Source organism: Plutella xylostella, chromosome 5 (genome assembly GCF_932276165.1).
Source record: "Plutella xylostella chromosome 5, ilPluXylo3.1, whole genome shotgun sequence".
NCBI lineage: Eukaryota > Metazoa > Arthropoda > Insecta > Lepidoptera > Plutellidae > Plutella > Plutella xylostella.
In genome coordinates this window covers 12,026,692-12,050,337 of record NC_063985.1, presented here as the reverse complement: position 1 = coordinate 12,050,337, position 23,646 = coordinate 12,026,692, and the positions used below count along the sequence as shown (strand labels likewise).

Sequence of the window (23,646 nt, the reverse complement as noted above, 5' to 3'; positions counted from 1 at the left end):
TTGGGCTATTCACTGACTTATTGGTACAGCTTTACTTGCTGAGCATTAAAGTCCTACGCATTTATTAGTTCTGTGGTCCAAGTTATCGGTTGGACCTAGCTTGTTTTTCATTGTTCTAAGAAAGTAGAGGTATAAAATAAATTGGTTGGTTGCGTTTCAGATGAATCGTGGTAGCTTACACCTTATAAAACATAATTATGTAAGTAGGTATCTATTTCATATTTTTTGGACGATGATGACTTTGCCACCTGCTTTCTTGGACATGGTGATTATACACTCACAGGCAATGAAAGAGTTTCACCATAGAATAACTAAGTAGGTACTTAGTTACACACAAAATGCCGACACCAAACGATCCCATTCTATTCAAACATTTAATCTTAATTTAAAATTTGATTAAAATATTACCGTTTTTAGTTGGTTATATCCTGATGCTCTGCATTGCCCGTGAGTGTAGTATATCATCCTGAGCTATGCCACCCTTCGACTTCGTGCCAGCTCATGCCGAGGACGGATGACTTCTGCACGACCTTACTTTACCCTTACCCTTGGCCTTGACTTTCGCCTGCCAGGTGATCTCTATTTCGTCAATGCTACAAAATGGATCCAAAACGTTTTATTTCACTGAAGAAATTGTCAACCCATCCTCCCATGGCCTTGCACCACGCTGCACCCACAATACCTGCGTCCCTGTTTATGCATGGCGTGAGTCGCGGCTGATTTACGAGCCATCTTCCTCCACTATAAGCCATTTCCCTTTAGGGTGTGGCCACGAATACCTAATACGGCAGGCGACCACAGGGCCTAGGGATTAGGGCGCCGAGATTGAGCCCCGATATGGTGATGGGAAGAAACAAAAGAAGGATTACGGGAGTGACATGAAGAACTTAACTTATAGAATGTCATCTCTGTCATCTTTCCCGGGTGGCTTGCTTCAACCTCGAAATCAAGGTAATTTAATCTATCATAGATTCATAGTAAATTCCTGTTCAGAAATGCAATTTACTCTTAATTTACTTCTTGGGGTAATCTTGCATGCAAGCACAGATTTTTAAGTTCAACTCCTAAGGTTGAACGGGGACTAATTAAAATACATGTTATATCCTTACGCATGTTGCACGTAATAATATTATTCCTGTTACGTAGGAATAGTAATGCACAAGAAAAAAATATGTAATTGTTTTATAGGATTTCACTTCCTCGATTTTAGTCATTTAAATTACAGTAAGTATTGCCTTTTATTGTAAAGTGTTTTCAGAACTTGTTGTATAAAGTACTTAGGTTTGAAATGTGATGGCTTCATTTAGGTTAACTCTTCATGGTTTTAAGTTAGTTTCATCACAGATCATAGGAAACAATACAGTTAAAATCTCGATTATCTCAATTACATAGTTAACGTTAACACCCACGGCTGAACAAGTTGATCGAAAGTGCAAATGTTACTCAATAGATAATTTTGTGGAGATTGCCGGCACCACCCCACTGATCTGATAAGGTGTCTGAGCTAAGCACTGCTATCAACCGCTGCTTCCCTGGTAATCGCGGTTATGAAATACCAATCTCAAACATAAAATCTTTATTTTTATGTCCACCCGTATAAGTAGAGCATTTTTTGCAATTTTCCTGAATATATGTATATGTTATATATAGGTTGCCTGGCAAAAAAATGTTCAGCATTTAAGTCCAAGTATCGAAATTACTAATACATGTATTTCGACAGTTCTAAGCATCCACCTATCGGTATCCTAGGTACGTATCGCATAAAACGGATTGTCATAAATGTATGGAGCCGGCCGGGACATAAATCGAACGAAAGAAAGTTTGGTCATCACTGCTTGAACCTCTAAAATTCCTTCACAGTAAACTGTAAACGGCTGACTACTAAAACTGTCGAGTGGTAACAATATGGTCGTTGCGACACTCCCTGCAATAGTCGGCTGATGGCGGCTGTATATTGCCAAGAAGGTGGAAAGCCAAGGGGCAGTTGCCGCCTCTAATTATTGCCAAGCTCTCTGGTAGGGTCAGCTTCATGTAATGTTCTTCTTCAATTTTGTTTAATTTGAATAAAATTAATATTATTATTAGATTTTTACTGAAACCAAGCGTTTTTACGTAGACTCGCTCACCACTGCTAGATTACCGTGTATGTATATGTCGCAGTAAGATAGTTATAGCCGTAATATAGTTATATCCCTAGGGATATGATTATATACCGGAACATAGTTATACGAAAGCGATTCATTACTATCTCACTAGGAATATAGTTATAAAACGGAACAACGGTCTAGTGATATAGTTATATTACTAGATTCAGTTCAGTGTTATAAATTTATAACTTGATTGCACTTAGTGAAATAGAAATCTACCACATAGAATTAAATAAAACGATAGTAGGTATATTGGTTTTATCTTTATAAAAAATCAAGTTGTTGTTGTTTCTGCAGTAGGTAAGTTACTTTGTGTCATTAACACGTATTAAAGTAATTTAAATTATAATTAAAACAATCATATTTTTTTGGGATTTAAGCATTAACAATATAATCAAAACTAAACAAAATTTTAAAAGTCTTTTAAACTTAACATTTACTATATACTATACATGTAGTTGTTTGCTTTGCACGCGTGGGTTCGTATCCCATCCTCGTCGCCAATGTGATATTTAGGGAAATAATATACGAGTTTGCTGTCCACCATTCTTCTATTCGGTAATAGACTAACTAGAAATATAAACAAACTATAAACAATCTTTTATCAAAAAGGCTAAACACCACAAGTAGGTATACTTTTATGCACTATATGTACGGCACCCAAAGTACATTCACTTCTGGCATCTCTGCTATCCATATAATTATGTATGTAAGTAATGTTTATTTTATGTTCTTATGTTTCTTCTTTGATCCGTGAAACATCCCACTAATGATGATTAAAACCGATGTATTATCATTAACACTATCCCACTTCACCATATGGTCAACGTTACTACCACATAAAGGCACTTATCCACTTAAATTCAATATGCTTTCACTCAACTGGAAAGCTTCCCAAGATCAATTTAATTAGCTAATTGGCACACACAAACATACAGACTCATTAACAAACTAATTAAGTTTCACAGCTTTTAGAATTTATGTGTAGGCATAATGAATTAAGCTTTGCCTACCTGAGTAAATATTTAAGTATATTATTATGAATTTTAGTTATTATTGCAATGGGTGGAAAGCATAAGCATTGTATATTTTACTCTGAAAACCAAAAGATGGGCTGAAATAAACATAGTTTTGTTTGTTATACTGTTCCGTTCACATGAGCTGTAAATTGCAATGATGATCGCTTTAGAATATTTTCTATGCACTTACAATTATAATGTAAACACATAAAAGTAAACATTTATTTTAATTTCATTACTTTAGTTTCTTGCCGCTTGACTTGTTCTGGGGTTATAAGATTTATTGCCCGATGCAATCAGCTACTAATTTGAAAATGACTCTTCACTTGGGGTTCTATCGATTCTGTTAGTGTCCTACGTCGTGTTAACAGAATTACGAGCCATTAAAGTGATATTTACTGAATTTTGGGTAAAAGTTTAGAAACATAGCATTTATTACCTACACTTAATATTTATTATACTTCTGTATGTATAAAGTATATTAGGAAGTAAAATATTTTGTAATTGAATACTTATTTCGCAAAATGTGCGATTCAGTGGCTAAACTTTTCTATGTAGCTAATGAAAATACGCTCACCTTGTTGCAATTATTAAATGTAGCAACACAAAAGTCCATAGACTAACTAATTTTAAGTACGAATATTGGTAGTACTGTAAACGGTTAGGCTTCTTGATTGATTGAAATTGTGGTTTAATTCAGTAAATAGCAATTCCCGCAACGATCCAGCCTCCAAACACACGCGGACCCAAGTTCGCACACACCTGTATATTTATGTTAATCCATAACAATCTATTTTCCCATTTGTTTCAAAATTATAGGAAATATTTACGTCTTTTCAAGGTAAGCGTCTACATATCGGTATTGAACGTATCGGCTCAAACGAATTGTCATAAATGTATGGAGAAAAGGCGTCGGCAATGCCGATGAAGTGAACGCACTTGTGTGAATTTCTATGCAAATAATACAGAATGAGACGCCAAAAGGTGGACACTTTACTTGTGTGTTTGAGACTTAGTTTAGGAGCATACTTCGGTACCATTTCTCCTTATTGATTTAGCGTCGTCGCCTCAATTTCCGGCTGGTATCCATTGCCGTGTTTGTTCACATTACTTTACTCTGACGTATTCTCGTGACGCAATGCTCACCGGGTGTGATGTTGTGATAACTTATTACTTCTCTTCATGTACACACTACACAATACGCCGGGAAGTCTATTCTAGAGGTCAGGGAGTTTTCTATAAGGCGACTCTGAAGTGCAATGCAGCCGCTAATAAATATAATAAATATATAAATATGTGGGGACATCTCACACACGGCCATCCGACCCCAAGCTAGGCAGAGCCGTTAGCAGTATTATGGGTATCGGACAGCTGATATATCTACACAAATACATAGGACAGATACATATTAATTATAAATATCAACACCCAAGACCCGAGTACAAATATGTGTCTTTAAACAAATTTTTGCCCCAGCCGGGAATCGAACCCGGGACCTTCGGCTCAGTAGTCAGGGTCACTAACCACTATGCCATTGGGTCGCTAATAAACTATAGTTTGGTACATAAGTACCCTATTACAGGTTCAGGTATTCAAGTCTATTTTGATCTACAACTCACATCATAACAATAAAATTATTAGGAAACAAACATCAACTATCGTCATCAATGAACGCTTACTGTAACTTCAGGATAGCTTTGTGAACTAACTATTTTGGTACTATAGTCCACTGAAACGTACATTTTACTAGAAGTAGGTGTACCTCCCAGTATTAATTAATCGTACTCACGTGACGTTTCGACGACCAACATAATCATTGTTCGTCGTGAACAATACAACTAAAGTTAATGAACTGAGTATTCGGAAAACTTATACATAAACAAAATACATTTATCGCAAACGCGTTGACATATTTCGCAATACTTAATGTAACCCACTACTGTACACTACTTATAATAAGTTACTACCATTCAGTAATATGACATAAATCTTCGTAGCAACTATTAGCTACTTAATTCAACTGGCATAAGAGTTATTTGCACTTTAAAAGTATCATATACCTAGGTAGGTATAACAAGTATATTGTGTAGGTTCAATGGTCGATAAGCCAGTCGTCAAGTAAAAAGAGATAATGGTCGAATAAGCAGAGTGCTTCAGACAATGAGCCTGCTCCAGATATATATCTTGTACTATAGGTAGGTATTTGAGATATGTGCCGAATATTTAGGTAAACGTATTATGTTATGTTATAAGTAAGTACTGTATAGTTATCAGTAAATAGTAAACAAAATCTGCTTTTAGGGTTCAGAACCTCAAAATGTAGGTATACGACAGAACACTAGAGTGCCTTCAAGATTACCAGCTCGTAACTCCGAGTGGGATTGGTTGTTATGAAATGGCTGTCAACTTAGAGCTTTAATTAACAAAGTACTCTAAGGAGTATTATTAATAAGTAGGTGATTATTAACTGACAAACCTGAGTTCAATATAGTTTGTCTTGAATTTAAGGATATAAGTATTAATTAAGTTTCTTTCATATTTTTTTATTAAGACTTTTTGTGTTTTCGGTTGATAATAAGTTGTTTCGTTTAAAAAAGTTACAGAATACTAGGGCAAATATCTTGCGTGTAGCCTTCGCCTCACATTAGCAATCAAAAATCCATAACTTCTGAAGCAGCGCCGCCGCCAACGCTACCGAATTTTTCAAATCAGAAATAACTTAATCGTATATTCCGTTAATTATCTGACAGATATTTTACAAAGATGCGTTTTTAATGGCAATCTTTCAACACTCAAACATAGTGAATGTATTTGAGCCTTCAAAGGGCAATATGACCGCATTTCATAAACTATTTTATAGCATGCATTTTGTAACTTCATATCTACTAAAATCAAACTATTCATAATTATTAGTTACTAGCTGTTCCCGCGCGCTTCGCTTCGCCTTAAAAAGTTTTCCCGTGGGAATTCCGGGATAAAAAGTAGCCTATGTTTTTTCCCAGGGTCTAGACTGTATGTGTACCAAGTTTCATTCAAATCCGTTCAGTAGTTTTGGCGTGAAAGAGTAACAGACAGACAGACAGACAGACACAGTTACTTTCGCATTTATAATATTAGTTAGGATTTAATGAGTACGAACCTACGAAATATGAAATGCAGGTACTTACACATTACGGTTTTATAATGGCATTTCTGATGTTACATAGTATAAGTACCTACTCAAAAAGTAAAAAAATATTATAATATTATATTTAATTGATTGATTTAATTAGTTGATGACAAACACAACAAATGAAAGCATTGGCTGACACTACCTTTGTATCCGGGGCGTTATTCAGTCGTTCAACATCCCATATTTATGTCAAAGGCTAATGAATCCTAATGATTATCATCCATTTATTATTATTTTATCGACTCAGACCACATTAGTATAGATTTACTTAGAACAAATTCCTGCTTTACCCGTGTCGCACACGGCGCGGCTTTCCTTATCCCGAACACATTATGTTAACGACAGGCAGCGCCGTGTGGAGAGCAGGTAAAGCGATGTTTACAAGTAATTCTGATAATAAATGTACCGCTAGAATGCACTTAAACGACAATTAGGAGAATTTAGGTTGGTTTTGTGAAATTGGTTGAGTTTAGGTTAAGTATTTTTTTTAAATTATAAATAAGTACTTATTGAATTTAATATGGCATCTATTCTTGTCCTGATTATGCAATAGCGTATGATGATGAATACTTATATATTTTTTCACGAAATTATAAAAGTCTTAGCACAAAATTGGTTGAGTTGAGACTAGGGCATGCAATACCGGAACTATTTTCAATACCGGTATTGAGTTCCGGTATTGCAACTCAATACCGGGATCCCGGTATTAATACCGGTATTAGATTTCCTTGTAATAAATGGCATATATTGTGATAAAAGGTCGTATAGGTCAAAATAAAACGAGAAAAACCAATAATTTCAGTATTTTGTAATAGATTTTTACGAGAATTGAGTATTAGAGTTTAAATTTTACAATAAATTATTATTTTTACATCCAGTGTCCGTTTACGCATGGACAACAGTAGATATCAAACGGCCGAAAACTGCATCAAACGGTTGGAAACAAGTGCGCTTTCACAGTACATAGGAATACTATATCTTAATCGCTTTATTATAGCCTAAAAAAGTCCAATTCCGGTATTAATTCAATACCAGTATTAACTTTCAATACCGGTATTGAAAAAAGCGTGAATTTTGTCCCTAATACCGGTATTACGAATACCGGTATTGCGGTATTGCATGCCCTAGTTGAGACCCCTGGGCCCTGAGTCACCCTCTTTTGGGCTTCTTTATTCTACCATTTCACAACATCCTGTAATTCCTGTATTGTATATCCGGTAGAAACAGTAAAACATTAGCTAATGGCCTCACTAAACCGATAGTTGGAATTAGGTAAGAAATTCTAATTACCTAGATGTAGTAAAAGTTTAAATGATAACCAGGTACCTATTTAATAATAAGTAGCAATATCTAACATTTTTATAGGGTTGGCGATTGGAGTTTTTCACCATCAGGAGAGGATTATAGCCTTAGCCTGTGGTACCTACGGAACCCTGCGTGACCGCGCCCGACTCACACTTGACTAGTTTTACATAAATAATATGATGTTTACTTTATCAAAAAAATTCAACATGTAGACAAAACGCATAATATTGTCTGAATTCAATAGTAAATTAATTAAATAACACATACATAATTGTCGCAATCAAAGCTATGATGTTAATATTGAATTAGTCAGTGATATTCGACACTTCACACGAGTTAGCTACAATTTTTGTAGTCAATGCCGTCCATGTCAGCAGTTTCAGCGTGCATGACACAAATTATCAACTTTATTGATATTTTAAATAATTAGCTACTGTAAGCTATACTTAATAGCATAATTCAAAGAAAGTTCCGGGGGTTATTCATCCTATAGGTACTATTTTTAGAACTAAAAAATACTTACTTATAAAATTGGATAAAACTTTATGAATAAACTGCGCTATACGACAGATAAATAGTATTTTTAGGCGATTCTCACACTGCCCCGCATGATGCAGCGTAGCGCGTGGATGCGTGTTCTACCGTTGCTTGTAAGTATCTCCGTTTGTATGGAAAACACGCACAGTCTAACACACAGAAAATGCATCCACGCGCGTTCATGCGGATCACGCGCATACACGCGGAGAAACATGCACCCCCGCGCGTAGGTGCGGGGCGAGACGCAAGGTATGGCACACCGAATCCCGCAGTGCCGCGCGTGATTTTGAATGGGCGTGACAATATCGATATAGTTAACTTAATATGTGACGTAATAATATCGATATAGTTAACCTAATATGTATTTAGAAAATTGAAATTATTTACTTACCTCAATGTTACCCAAAGCTTCTCTTCTGGCGTAATACAAAGACGAAAATTTGTATCTCTTCCACTAATACCTGTTCGAATTTTGCTGAGCAAATAATCAAAAGATGTTGTTGACATACGCGTGTAGTTGAAGAATTTCTCTTCATATTTTCTAAGGTCCCAATAATTTTGAACAAATGACCCATTTAAAGATCTTGTTTGTAAATAAGGTTGTACCCAGTATCTTCTATAGGCACGATTTCTTTTAATTCGACCGTACAAAAACCAAACAGTTAGTATAATGGCAGCGTCCTGAATGAGTTCCACACTATTAACCATTTTTATCAAAACTATCGTGATGCTCAGTACTGCACGACCACCACAGAGAACGGCGAATAAATGAGAGCCGCCGTGCGTAAATCTACAAAACGCACCTACGCGCGTGAGTGCGCAAAAAACCCGCACGATGATGCAGATCTGCACTCCCGCAGGAACGCGCGCAGGTGCGTCGACACGCAATATGCAGCATGATGCGGGGCAGTGTGAAGATCGCCTTAATATGTATTTCTTTTTCTACACTGTTGTGTTGAGTTGGGATGAACTAACTTACTAATGTAGTAAATCAAATCAAGAAGTACCTATAAAAGTAAAACTTTTTAAATTCAATTTGTACAAATAATATTTTTTTTAAATCTGCTGAGCCGTCGAGAAAGACCTCCACTTTAATTTTGCACCCATCCCGATCCAATGCGGCTACTTCCCAGTCCGGCAAAAATATTTGTCAAGATCCCGCCACTGAACTAGGCGTGTTAAGGCTGTCACTAAAGCTGGAAGAAAATCAGAATCTGTCAAATCTAGTGAGGGGGGGTTGAGGTATGCGGGGCGTTCTACGGACAATGACATGAAATTTTAACATAGTACTCGAAAACATTAAAGTGAAGACATGCCACTTTGTTAAAAATATACTAAGTAATATTGTTTTGTGATACGAAAATATTTATTTTTATTTGAAAGTATTTTTAATATTTAATAATTAATTATATTATATAAAGTCGTACCCGTGCCGATATTTATACAGGTTGTTGCAAAAAGGGTTTAATACTATGCCGAAACCTACGTGTGCAGCATGTTATTGATGTTATTTCTAAGCCAGGAAATGAAATCAGAATGTAAAAAAATCGCGAAAATATTATCAGAGTTTAATAGTTCAGGGTGTTGTATTAAACTCTGCCCCCGTGTAATAAAAAAAGTATAGTTAGCCGAAAGGGCGTTACTCAGGCGTCACTCTGAAAAACTTTTATCCTACGTAATTTTTTATATTCATGAAAAAAACGCTTCTTCATATAATTTTTTTTGGTCACGTGACCTTTTAGTTAGACGACCTGTTTTTTTTTGGTGTTTCAAAAGCAGAGCAGTAGTTTGCAGAACTCTGCATATACAGGGTGTCACAAAAGGTTACGTAGCTGGCAAAGGGATATGGGGAGGTCACCAGAAAAATAATAACATGTAAGTACCCCCGCAAGGGAGTACATTAGTACAAGGCGAGAGTGTGTATTTTTTTTTTAAGTACTTATGTGTATTTGGGATATGATAGAAATAATATTTTTGTTTCTTAAAAACCAAAAAATTTACACCTTGCTGCGCTCTTTTGCTCACTGTAAGTACACCTACAAATATTGCTGTATTAAAAAAAACGGTTTTGTTATCACGATTATAAAAAAAAGTTATTTTCATGTCAAGGAGTCATTTACCTAATTACGATTTCACTCAACAGCAGGTGAACTGAAAAAATAAGTTCTAGTTCTATCATCACTTTAGATCGCAAACATTGTAACTCCACTTTTCTCGGCGAAAAGTACTCTTTGGTGTCAATAGAAACGTTTTTTGAATTCACATGTTTTCCTCTTTATTCGAAAAAAAAAAACTGTATTCCGCATTTTACCATTTGTTTTCCTCTAAACCCCAAACCGTGATTTTTAAACAAGAAAACTTAGTAATTATACCCTTTATTCTCATATACAACGTGCGATGTAGGCGAACGTGAACGAAAACTATGCAATAAGCCTTTGTTTTTATTACTACTTTAGTAAATTACAATAACATACTCAACAATGTTAATTTTTTTTTGCAATGTTATGTTGTTAAATTAAGATCTAATATTTTATTAACATGAAGTTACTTTCAACTTTTTTTTGCATCTATGCGTCGAATCACAGCATGACGGCTGCTGCAGCTTCCTGCTGTCCTGTCCTCCAACCAATCCCACCAGTACTGCAGGTTGCGTCGAATACGAGCCATTCTCTTCGACTTGACAAGACAGGTGCGCCCGGAAGGATCATAGATCGCACGGAACCCGTACCGTATAGAGGCAACGGACTCCTTTGCAACAGCCCCCCAGATTCGGAAGTAGCCCATGCACTGCATGGCGAGCACAGCTGCAGCAATTTTTTCGTACTGAATCATTGGGATGTCATCCCCGAAGGAGGCTCTCAGCCTACCTCACGACCTGTGTGACATTAGAAAAATGCACTGTGCTAACGCCGTTTGCGAGCTTGATTTGCAGGACCGCGTTGTATGCCAAGTTCCACAGCAGAGGGGTCCAAGACCTACCGCTGTGGAACTCCGCAACTGAACTTCTTCAGTGAAAACAAACCCTCTCTTTTCGCATCCTTAATGTACTTGTTAGACACGTATGACCTCTGTCAATTTTCTGCAGATAAGAAGACAAGTGATGGTATACAAGAGCCGCCCTAAAGGTTCGCCCTCTAGGGGATAGAGTTGAACGCGGTTACTATTTTTAAGCAAACAGCCAGCGCAACAACTCGCCCGTGGTTCTTATCCTGCTCCGACAGTGAACGAACGCAAAGTATTGTACCCACTATTCGAATCCGCATTTCGGATACCAAACTGACTGTCCGAAAGGTCGAAACCGTACCACCACAGAGGTATGACTCGTTCGAAGAGCTTATCAGGCTCTTACAGCAATCAGATGTGTCGGTACACTGAAAGATAATCTACAGGCCTGCTTTATTTATTTAGGAGCACTAATGGCCTCCTTTCAGTCATTGAGTCACTGGCACTCAGGCTGCGGTTGAACAGGAAGATAGACTGTCTAAACAAATCATTTTTAGGCTAGTTAAAAAAAACTTTAGGTGGGTAGTATGCCAACTAGAACTACAAATAAAACAGTATTTTTGTCTCCTCTAAAATTTGGTCACGAGGAGTTACGATGATTACGATCTAAGGTGACGCTGACGATATTTTATACAAGGTATTGAAAAAAGGGTATAAAGCTTAGCCAAAAGTGGATTTAGGTGCCATTCTGATCCACTTTTCTTCTACAATTTTGAAAATTCACGTAACAAAACCTTTTACATAGAAACTTATTCGATCACGTGACTTTTTACTATAGAGACCGAATTTATTTTTCGAGAATTTCCAAAACTTGGAGAACAAAAGTTGTTCAGAATAACCCCTGAGTCAAACCCTTTCGGCACAGTATACCCTTTTTGCAACATCCTGTATAGGTAATATCAGGTTTATAAAAGACCTGGGCCTGTAGAGTGAGACTCGGCATGGGGAGTCATCCTAACTAATATTATAAATGCGAAAGTAACTGTGTCTGTCTGTCTGTCTGTCTGTCTGTCTGTCTGTTACTCTTTCACGCCAAAACTACTGAACGGATTTGAATGAATGGTCTAGACCCTGGGAAAGAACATAGGCTACTTTTTATCCCGGAATTCCCACGGGAAAACTTTTTAAGGCGAAGCGAAGCGCGCGGGAACAGCTAGTAATTTATAGATCTTTTAGGTTGCAGTGGCGAATGGGCACTGGTAGCCCTGCCCTTTTCTATAACTATAACTATAGGTAATTTTATGGCAATTTAAAAATGGTATAACATTTATCTATTTGAAAAAATCATTAAAAATATACATTACCTATCACCCTAATTTAAAAAAAAAATTCAGCCCTTACTTTAAACTTATAACACCCCTCTATTTCCTTCAGGGGTTAAAAAACCTGTGTATTTAATATTTTCTTATGAGTTTTTTTTTAAAAACTAGGCTCTTACATAGTTGTACATAATATTATGCGGTATTTTATTCCACTTGTAACGCATAAAATTCATAGCTACAGTAAACATTTCATTTTTTTCATGGCGAGATACAGTCGCACTTAACCGCTTTTTTGCAAAGCTTGTTAAATAGATTTAAAAAATTATGTAAATTTTAGATCTTCAATTTTTAAAAATACTAACTTATTTTTAACAACCTGTAGTGTACAGACTACCACATCTTAAAATATATATATTTTTAATTAACTACGGTTTTTGGTTTCAAATAAAATAAATTATGAACTTACTTTTCAACACCCTGTATATTGTGTAGCTTACCTACCATACACAACCGTTAAAATAAAATAAATTACCCCTTAGAATATAAACAGGCTCGCGCTTTGGCATACTGCATTGACCGTATAGTTCTTATTCGGAGAATCTAATAAGTGTCATTATGTGCAATGTTTACCTTTATCTATGCATCTGTAACTCTATAGTAAAAAATGTAAACAAATCGAAAAGGCGAAATGTTTTCTAAGAATTTTCGGCTTTTCTGCATCTAAAATGATTAGAAAATTAACTTTCCATAGCAAATGCATATGTATTATAATACTTGTAGTCATAATTTGTTGATTTAATCAGTTTTTGTGAAATATTTGATAAAAAATAAAATGGCGTGGGTATCGCTCCTAACAGGCCGCCACCAGGGCGACGACTGAAGAAATCTGAAATCTGTCACGGTGTCATCATTTTTAAACCGGAATTTATTAGTTTTTTGCAAAAAAAGTTGACTTCTGGTCCATTAAATCCAACTCTTTAAGGTAACTTTGTTAAGAATTTAATTACCTACACATACATATAAGATTCCATGAAAATGGGCCCTCTGATTTCGAGGGTTTTTTCATAATAAGTCAAAAAATGGCAAAAGACATGGTGTGTTTGCAATTTTTTTTAACATACTTATTATAATCCTGCACCAATTTATAAGCAACTAACATGTTCAGTATACCCTCTGCTACAAAATATATTTTTATCAATGTGATAGAAGCCACCGTTTTTCCAATCTAATCAAGTATATCAAGCCGACTTTAGCATTTTAGCTTTAGGGATCCCCTTAAAGGCCGTAACGAAATATAACAGTTGAAAAAAAAAGTGGGCCGAGAATCATACGATGTGTCAGTGAATGCAAAAAAAGATAGAACAGCCCAATCGCGAATCGCGTAAACGAATGCGAGAATCGCTCGAAATTCAAACTCGATGCAATCGCTCGCCGTCAGTCCGCGAGCACCCTCCGAGCCGGCCGCACGCGCCGCACGCCTCCGCTCCTCGGGACCACTGGTGTGGAACCTATAAACACCATAAAAAGTGCCAGTGACAGTGTGGACAAGGAAGTGACGGTTCGATTTTTTGGCGGGACTCGATTTTTTTTGGCGAATCTAGAAGACACGAACGACAATTTTCCGATTTTCACGTCATATGCACATTTTTTCAGGTGAGTGCTCTTTTTTATTCGGTACCGGCAGAAATATGTATTTGATGATACAGCGATTTACCTTAAATGTATTGTAAGGAATGGTTATATACAATTTTACATATAATATTTAATGTTAAAGAAAACCAAACTTTTACGGCAGTTGAACAACTTGATCGCGCAGCCGGTACGGTTGAATTGAAAACGAAATTGTTATTACGTGGGGCGCTCTCCGGTCGCATGCATCACCTGGGTATTTCTCATTACCTTCATTCATTTATAGCTTAAACCTTAATCCCGATGACGATCGTAATCATTAGTGGTTAAAGATCAACGTCATTGGAGCTGACAAACAAGTTTCCAAGGTTCTCGTAAACTGTTGTTTTTATTTTTCCTCGTCGTATTTAAGGTTAATAAATGAATTTGCCGGTACTCTTGACACGATTGCCTATTCGGCCCATATCGCGGTGTTATCGGCAGTCAACACTTGCCATGTGTCTGTTATATCGATTGATTGCGACACTTTATTATACTGGAGAATGCGATTGAATTTGACTCGATTATTTCTATTTGTGTCACACAGGTTAAAAATAATATAATACTTACTTAATAATATGGCTTTATGGCATTGAAATGGCACGAAAGTCTTCGCCGTCGCTGCCATTCTAAGAGGGTCCAGGGTCCAAAGTAAAATAAATAAAATATAAAAGTTAAGTTAAGAATTGCAAAAAAAATTACCTTGAGTTCAACATTTTAAGATCTTCCTAATAATAGACAACTTGAAATGATCTAACATTTTGTGCACACCTATGTACACGTATAAGGTATATATAAGTGCCTAGGTATAGGTAGCTACTTTGGAAAATTTGATTATCATCTTGAATTTATAAATATACTTGGCGATTATAACAATGAAGTTACTATACAACAAGAACAGAAGATTCAGGATAACCCAGTTTGGTTATATTTAAATAATTCATCATCATCATCATCAGGTCCTGGGATCCCTAATCAGGGACATGAGGTTTTATTCATTATAAATTATTTAAGTGATTCTTTACAATAATTACATAATTCCTTTATCAACATTTACAAATTCCAGAATCATTCTTGGTTTTATTAATGATTATCATATAAAGTGCCTGCCGCACAAACCTGACTGTAGAACTGCTTCTATTAGACCATACCCGGAGCAATTAACCCCGCGACCACCGTCGAAGCCTCATAAACAATATGGTACCTTCAGTGGTGGTATAGCTATTTGTTTCTCTTTCTCTGATTTCCCATGTATTACGTCCACAGTGACGTCTCTAATACGCTTACCATTAACTTGCGCTGCCTCAAGGGGTATTTCCTCATAGTTGATGCTTAGAATCAATTGTAATACTGCAGCATCAGTTATTACTTCCTCATCTTTAACCAATGGGCTGCTATTAAGCCCTTATGTATCCATATGTATCATAATTACGTGAATATTTTCCTTGGATAGATTGCTGGCTACGATGTCAATATGTTCATATTCACACTGACCCAATCATATTTGAAAATAATGTATTTAAATCAGTCACTTTTTTCTGACTCATTTCGTAATTTTACGCCTAGGTACGTATTAAATGTGTCATATTTCCCAGTTTAGTTATAATTTACCTGCATTGGTAATCTATTGATATTATGGTAATCAATTTACTAAAGAAGGATGCTGCTATAATGTAGGGATGATTATAATGCCCTTCTAACTATGACCAGGGAATAGTTTTGTACACCCTGTGGTTGGATTTCAATGCATCATTTTCGGCTTAACTGTGATCAATCTTTCTTTAATTTGTCAAGATTATACTTACTTCAACTTTTTAAATCTTGGATGCTCAGGTTTCACACCAGCCAGTGAGATTTCATCCGGTACAAGAACATTTATTTAAACATTTAGTGCAGTTGTGAATGTATTCTACTTTCACTCTTATTGCTAAAAGATATCGTTAGCAAAAAACTGCAAATATTGACGAGGTTAAAATGTCTTTAATCAAAATACGATTGCTTTTATTATGAGATTCATTTCCGACAATGCAAATTGTATTAATGTATTCAGTAGTATTATTACCACTGAATAGTTCTCAGCTAATGAAAGCCTAAATATACGTGGCCTCAGACATTTCATGAATGACATTTAGCATAATTAGTAATTAGTACATAATGTTAAATACATAAACAGGCATTGTTACTTGTCTACTATTTTGAAATTCACCTAGTATTTTAACCTAGTACTATTGGGCCTTACTACTTATTCCTTTTACATGCCAAAAGCAATCAAGCTCATCTAAACAAATCGATGAAGCTGACAAGTAGGATAGTTGAACTGGAACCCAATAACTTGACAACAATGGACATGGCGTGGTCGCCGTGTGTCGAGATCCTGCGTAAATAGAACGGAGCGACAACGTGTGTTCGGCCGAAGGTGTGTCCGTAGAAAATATAATAAATAGGTCAACATCCATTGTAGACGACGACACAGTAGCTATTGAAGTCACTGCAACTAAAATTCGAAATTCATGCAACATTGTTCCGTATGCTGCTGTGGATAAAGTTGAAAGCATTCCTATAGGTACGTTCATAATTATAACTAGTAGCGCGTAGGTATTGTTTTCCCCACTGTTCAATATTACCATACTGTGAGATACTGTACAGAATAGTGTGTAGAAGATGCACTGATGCATTAGCGCGCCGCTTTAAACAAAAGACTGTGTGTATTGTTTGTAAATGGTTTCCAGTGGCCACGAGTTCGGGACTTGTAAATTGAAATTGAAATATTTGTATTTTGAACCTTCTGACTTGCCCTTGCATCCGGCTCTGATAAAGAAGACATTCAGCGTATAATAAAATTTATCACATAATTGTATGCATGCACTGATATCGTTTTGTCACGGTCAACGATAATTATAATGTATTTTAATGACATCTTTTTTCTTATATTAATTACGTCTTTCATATAAAATTAATGGTTGATATTAAGTGATAACTTGGATATCTGCTTTCTCATCACAACAGATGTATCATTGACATTAAAACTCATTAAACATACTTTTGTTAACACTTTAGATTCCGGTTTCTCACATAACAAAAGGTATGAAGCCCGTTAAATCAACAGTAAATTAGCGTTTAAATGCTCTGTTCAATGCTCATTATGTTCTTTCAGTACAGTTACAATTTACAGAAGATTATGAATCAGTTATTGGAATTAATTTAGGCCCACTTAGTTATGTCTAGCACCTTCACCTTCACACAAAAAACCGTGTTAGCATTTTGGGTTTCACACTGCTCTCTATTTAACAGGCACGAATTTGTTTCACTAAACATACTCTTATCTGAAAGATTCTCAGGGTGTCAAACAAAGAACGCATTGATCAACAGCAGCATATACAAAAAAACTAACAACGAATCGTATTCAGATGAAAAACCATATGCTTTTACTTCTAAAATTTTGTCGTTATCATAAAACACCACGGCACTTTGTAGATGAAGAGCTATCGTATTTCTACTGTTTTGAAGTAATAAATGCTAGAATTAAAGTTGATATAACTTATACCTATTATGTTTTCCAAAATAACTAACGTAAGAACAAAAAAAATATCAAAGTACATGGCGAAGAAAATACTATTCAGAGGGCAAGGTCTTCCGATAAGATCTTCACTACAATTTCGCGCATTACCTTTAATCTGTATTCCAGCAGTATCACATTTCTTATCATCTTGGTATAGGTGACCTTCAACAGTGTTAATTACATAGATATCACTTTTCTATTCAGATTCCGGATCTAATAATTTTATGTGTTTGCTTTATAAATGTTATTAGTTTGTCTATCTCTTCAGTTCAATTGCAGTGACTTGTTTTATAGCTTTAAGTTTAAAAAACTTGTTTTCACAAAAGGCGTTGGATGCCATTCTTCCATTAATGGATCAAGGATCCCGTCTTCCGTGTTATTCACAATTCAAAGACATTCTCCCTCTGTATGTAACTGTAAGAAATGTTCTCAAAAACTGGTGGCGTGCGTGGCACGCAGTAATTGACCACATGGGGCACTCTTACCCCTATAAGGACGGGGAATGGGTCGGGTTTTGCTAGATTTATTATTATTTTAACCCGTAGTGTCTAGCTGGCAGCTCTTGTGTTGCATTTGTTGATCTGTCTGTTCCCCGCGACAGATCTTTTATTTAATGAGTCGGTAACATTTCAACTGTTCTTGCTATATCAGCGATGTAATTGGCTTTACACAGCTGTTATACTTTTGTTTTTTCTTGGTTTTCGTTGGTATTGAGTTCGGTGTTTGTGCTTATTTATAACAAAGTAGTGTATTTTTACCGTTGTCTGATCTCTAAGAGCTTAAGTCATTAACCAAAATATTTTAAACTGCAGCTTAATTTACCAGCTCGTTAACTTGGCCTGGTTAGCCTGAGATAAATTGGTAAAATTCCTGACTATGCTTTAACGCCTTCAGCCTATTGATATAATTAAATGATAGTATCCGTTCATACCAGTTCAGTCATAATTTCACTCACTACGATTGTTAATTAATTTAAATCACATTTTAATACACAAGTTGTATCATTATTTCTACTATCTAGTTTCACTTAACGGATTTAAGATTTAATACCTTTTCAAAATATAGCGAACTAATAAGCATATTAAGCATACAAATTAATTGGAGCAATTAAATTTCTCCTAATGACTAAATGTACGAAAATGGACTCGTAAATAATGCCATAAATGGGGTTAGCTTAGCATAAATAACACTCATCTCTCTTTGATGTGCATAGAGATAGAGATATCATTTTTTTCTGTCAACACAATTAAGTCAACATAGGCAATTCCTTGTTTAACGACGTTACGTTTTCAAACACACATACATCACGAGGGGTGGTAATGGACGCATCACAGGGGAAGCATCGCACGACTCAACTCAACTGAATCGTCATTGTGGTTTTACGACTATCGTATTCAATTTTATTACTTTTTTAATGGAATTCAATGTCATGGCTTATGTTTCTGTTTATACCACTTTGGTTGGCATCGAAAAGGGTTCTTTATGTCCATCCAATTTAATTTTTTCACCCTAAGCATCAGTTATTCCAATTTTACTCTTGCAGCATGTCAGTGGCGCTTTGACTCTATCAGATAAAAGCACCACCGCCGCCGCCGTCTTGTTGGACTGGAAGTAATGTTATGATGATGATAATGTCCATGAGCGAGGAATGATAAACAGTCTCACTGCAATCAAACCGGCCGGCGACTTGCATCCGCACAGTCGCACATCTGTTCGTATATTTGCTATTATCATTCATTCAGCAGTAAATAAGCGACATTGGAAAGCGTGAATACAAAGCAAGGAGCGTGGGTGAGAGATATCTGTCGTTGTAACGAAGACCTAGGGTGTAGGCTAGGTTCTAGGCCATAGACTAGAGCTTGTTATTGTAATTGAACAGTGCTCTTTGCATTTGTGCTCTCGAATGGGGATCCTAATTCAAAGCATGAATATAAATTTTAATACACAGATGTTAGTTGAGGAAATAACATGCCTCAACATGCTTATCCTTCGAGCTTCGTTTGCTGTGACAAAGTGACTAATTAGTTCTCAGAACAATTTTATTAACAACCTTAATAATTTATTCGATAGATACCCACAACTTCTGCCCTAGAAGCGCCGTTTAATCCCAGTCTAGGAACCAGTCCTGTGGTCTAGAATGGCTAGATTTATTGGTGCTGGTCAGTTCACCCACTCGTGGGTAGGCGTGATAGCCCCAAGAGTCGGATCTGTTTAGAGAAACTCGGGTTTAGTACTGCACCTACCAGTTCTAAGGTAGAATCTGATAAAGGCTACTTATGGTTTAAAAAAATATGATAAAAACACACACACACGCACTCACGCCTTGTACTAATGTACTCCCTTGCGGGGTAGGCAGAGGTGCATTGCTGCACCCACTTTTCGCCAGAGTGTTATGTTAGTCCCAATGTAATAGGGGGCGGGCCTATTGCCATTTTACGGGCACATCCAAGACCTGAGAACAAATATCTGTGTTTAAACAAATATCTGCCCCAGCCGGGAATCGAACCCGGGACCATCGGCTCAGTAGTCAGGGTCACTAACCACTACGCCATTCGGTCGTCTTAAAACTTTATACCTACTATTTAAAAAAATATAATAAATCTTTATACTATTATGCTATGTTTTGGTAGAAATAAAAATTGCATCGGATCCTGTATGTGATAGTAAAAACATACTGTATTATACTTACCTATAATTTATGAGATATGATGTGAAACGATATTTACGCTGATTCTTTATCTATACCCGATAATACTCCATATTGTAATAATATTTGCGAATTGACTTCTCGGCCGGTCCCCAGATTTCTTGTGAAATTGACTAATCATTATGTAAATATAACCTATAGCTTTCGGGAATTTGCAAAAATGTTGAGTGTTCACTGTTTATACATGCATGAGATTTAAAAAAACTTTCCTTGTAAGTAATCTTTGAGTCGGAAAATGGGAAATACACGGGATAGACTAGTAACTTACTGACTGGTAAGTGCTTAAAATATTTAGACGCATAGAAGTTACAATCAGTCAAGATCTTATAAAATGTACTTACTGTAGACTGTAAAATTGTTTTTAATACCTTTATAATTATATACTGTGGTTATATTAAACATGTTGATGGTGACAATTACTGACAATCGCTAGTCTAGAGTGTAGTGTGTGTCACTAAACTGGCTAAGAAGTTATTGAAACAATCGTATGCTTACTGGTTTTACCAAATTTAACTGCATTTTGACCTCTGATCTCTGTGACTTGACTGTACTTGAGGGAAATCTTTGAACAGAAAACATTATTCGAGATGTTTACTCTGAAGTGTTTAAACGACAAGTAAGAATTTACGGCGGCATTCATAGAGCTGCGTTAAAATCACTGGCAGTTATGTTAAGCGCATATATAAAGCTAGCGGCTAGCTCGTAGCGAATGCCATTGAAATGTAAATACCTACTTTAAGAACTGCATGTGTCGATTTCGAATGCAGTAAAGTTTAGATATTCAAGTCACTGTACACAGCTAGATAATGTGAACGGGAGTGTAAGTTTCAGATAGATAAAATTTTTGACAAAAAAATATTCTTATAAAAAAATTACGAATATTTAAGCAAGCGGACAGTACTATGGAGGTAGTTTAATGGTTTTGTAAACTACACTAGGTATAATATTTTTGTGTCAAAATTTACACAGATGAAAACGGATTCTTTCTCCAAAAACTTTTGTCAGAATCTAATCTAGGCTACTGATGCTAATACAATATCCCTTTGGTGTGCCAAATAAAGACATCGAATAATAGACGTAAATTATGTAACATAAATGATGAATTTTTATTGCGAACGTAAATTAATCGGCCTCTCTCCCAGCCAGTGCACGCCCAAATTACGCAGGGTCATTCAACACGGCCATAAGGTCGTTTATACCCTAAAAGTCGTTAATTATGTCCACATGTACCTTGGGCTGGGTGTACCGCGGCACGGTACGGTACTTTCGGCCAGTTAACGTGTGTGCCTTTAACTAATTAGGCAGTCAAACGCGCCGACGAGTTGACTGATGAGTCTGAAGACCGATCCGACAGTGCTCCGCCCAAGCGGTTGTAGAAAAATACGCTCCGGTTACGAAAATGCGTCATTGACATCAGAATCTGTTTGGTGAATGAAGAAATAAGTGGGTTTTACTTGAATTCGTTGAAGTTGCCGGTGAAATTTGCAAATTTCATAATCAGTATGAGTGTACAAACATCAGACACAAAGATATTAAGCATTTACAAGTGTCTAGTTTTTTTACAGAAACGTTAACACACCTAGCATGAGTTCATAAGTCCAAATCTTGTGTTATCTTCTAGCGTATCTTATTAGTTGTATCAATCCATATTCATTTCAATATCATCGTAAGCCTCGCGAGGAATTGTGTCAAATTGCTTTGTATTTAGTTATTCATCGCCGTGTGCTTAGACGATGTTTATCGTTGCATTGTCTCTGACTTGGAGTTATGACGTTATGTATGACGTCGTTATGCGTTAGTGTATACTTATTTCTTTTTAACCACTGTCTTTATGAGAAGGTTTTTTTTAAAACAATCTGGTAAACATACATATGTGCAATATATTTAGGTATATGAAGGCGGTTTATCTGAGCGGTACTGTATTCTGTATTGAAATTATAACACTTTATACGTTTGTAATAATAGTTTTTTAAAATTTAACCAGGTAAGTGCTTACCGCACCGTAACAAATATACCTAATGCTGAGGTAAACATTGCAGCAAGACAATATTTTGTTTATCCAGCAGTAACGATACTTAGACAAAACAAGAAGTACTTATGCCTGCTAACCTAGTTTTTTCTGCAAAATAGCTGTATGGTAGCAAACCATATACTTAAAATGTATAGAGCTAACACAGTCTGGAAGGCTACTGTCCACATTATAAAATTATAATTAGGCGTGACGTATAGTGAATGACACTGTAAGCTTAATGAGTAGTAAAATTTTAGCTTTTATATTTATGTAATTAAGTACTTATATAAAAAAGGTTTTCAACAAGACTCGGTATGAATAATTGACCGGAGCCCAGTGTTGTCGCAGGGTACACAACACATAGCCAGACACAAAAAACATTTCTAGGTAAGACAGCATCATAATGTGTGACATACCTACTTAATAATTAATTAATTCATGGGTAACTTAAAATTAAGCACTAAAGTACTTACTTAAAGTAAGTAATTATTATAGAGACTGTATTCTCAATATTGTAAACACGAAAAAGTAAAAAATAATAATTATACAGTTAGTAAATACTGTGTAGCTAGCTACATTATAAAGGTACTCAAATCGTCAATTGATTTAAATAAGATGTGGGATAAAGTCAAAGAGGAAATTTTTAGTACCTACCTAGACTATCAATAGTAATAAATAGCTGTAGTTATCATGAACACTTATGCAAGGTCGCAAGACCTGAGGTCATCCAGACAAACATTTGATTTGTCGCCGCGATAGCGAGAGAGAACTATGCCAGATAAACTAGAAAAACATCGTAGATACAAGCTCTTACTGAATTCTTTACCTGGGTCTCACATAGGGTCGTCCTTTTATCCACAAAAAAAACCATTTAGAATTTGTTTACAAATCTCCGACCATGGGGGCTTTTGTGCCGTGCCCTCCGCCACCCCTAGCCTCGAATCTAAAGCCCTTTTTTGCTCGCATGTTTGAAGCCAATTTTTGCTCCCGACATGGCGAGATAACAACTCATTAGGCAGTAGTGTCGGTGACTAATTGGTTGTCTTGTCGCTAGTTTAAAACGTTTCTAAGTGAACACTGAGTGCAGTGGATCGTTGGACGCTAATAATGGTGGAGATTAAGTTACGGATGCATTTCCTGATAGTTGTTTAGTATGCTGGTTTTAAAAGGCAGTAGGTAAATACTATTCAATTATACATATTTGTAGATATTGAAAAACAATTTCGATTTTGATAGTTATAGGTAGGTAGAGTAGG

At 36.1% G+C, this 23,646-nt stretch overlaps 1 protein-coding gene across 1 annotated transcript in view; it reads left to right on the top strand.

The window, feature by feature from the left end:
- The first annotated feature begins 13,867 nt into the window (after positions 1–13,867).
- LOC105391355 (protein windpipe) overlaps positions 13,868–23,646 on the top strand; it is a 30,475-nt gene continuing 20,696 nt past the window's right edge. Inside the window, exon 1 of the mRNA XM_011562823.3 lies at positions 13,868–14,098. The gene's annotated coding sequence lies outside the window, so the exon portion shown is untranslated. The remainder of the gene's footprint in view (positions 14,099–23,646) is intronic.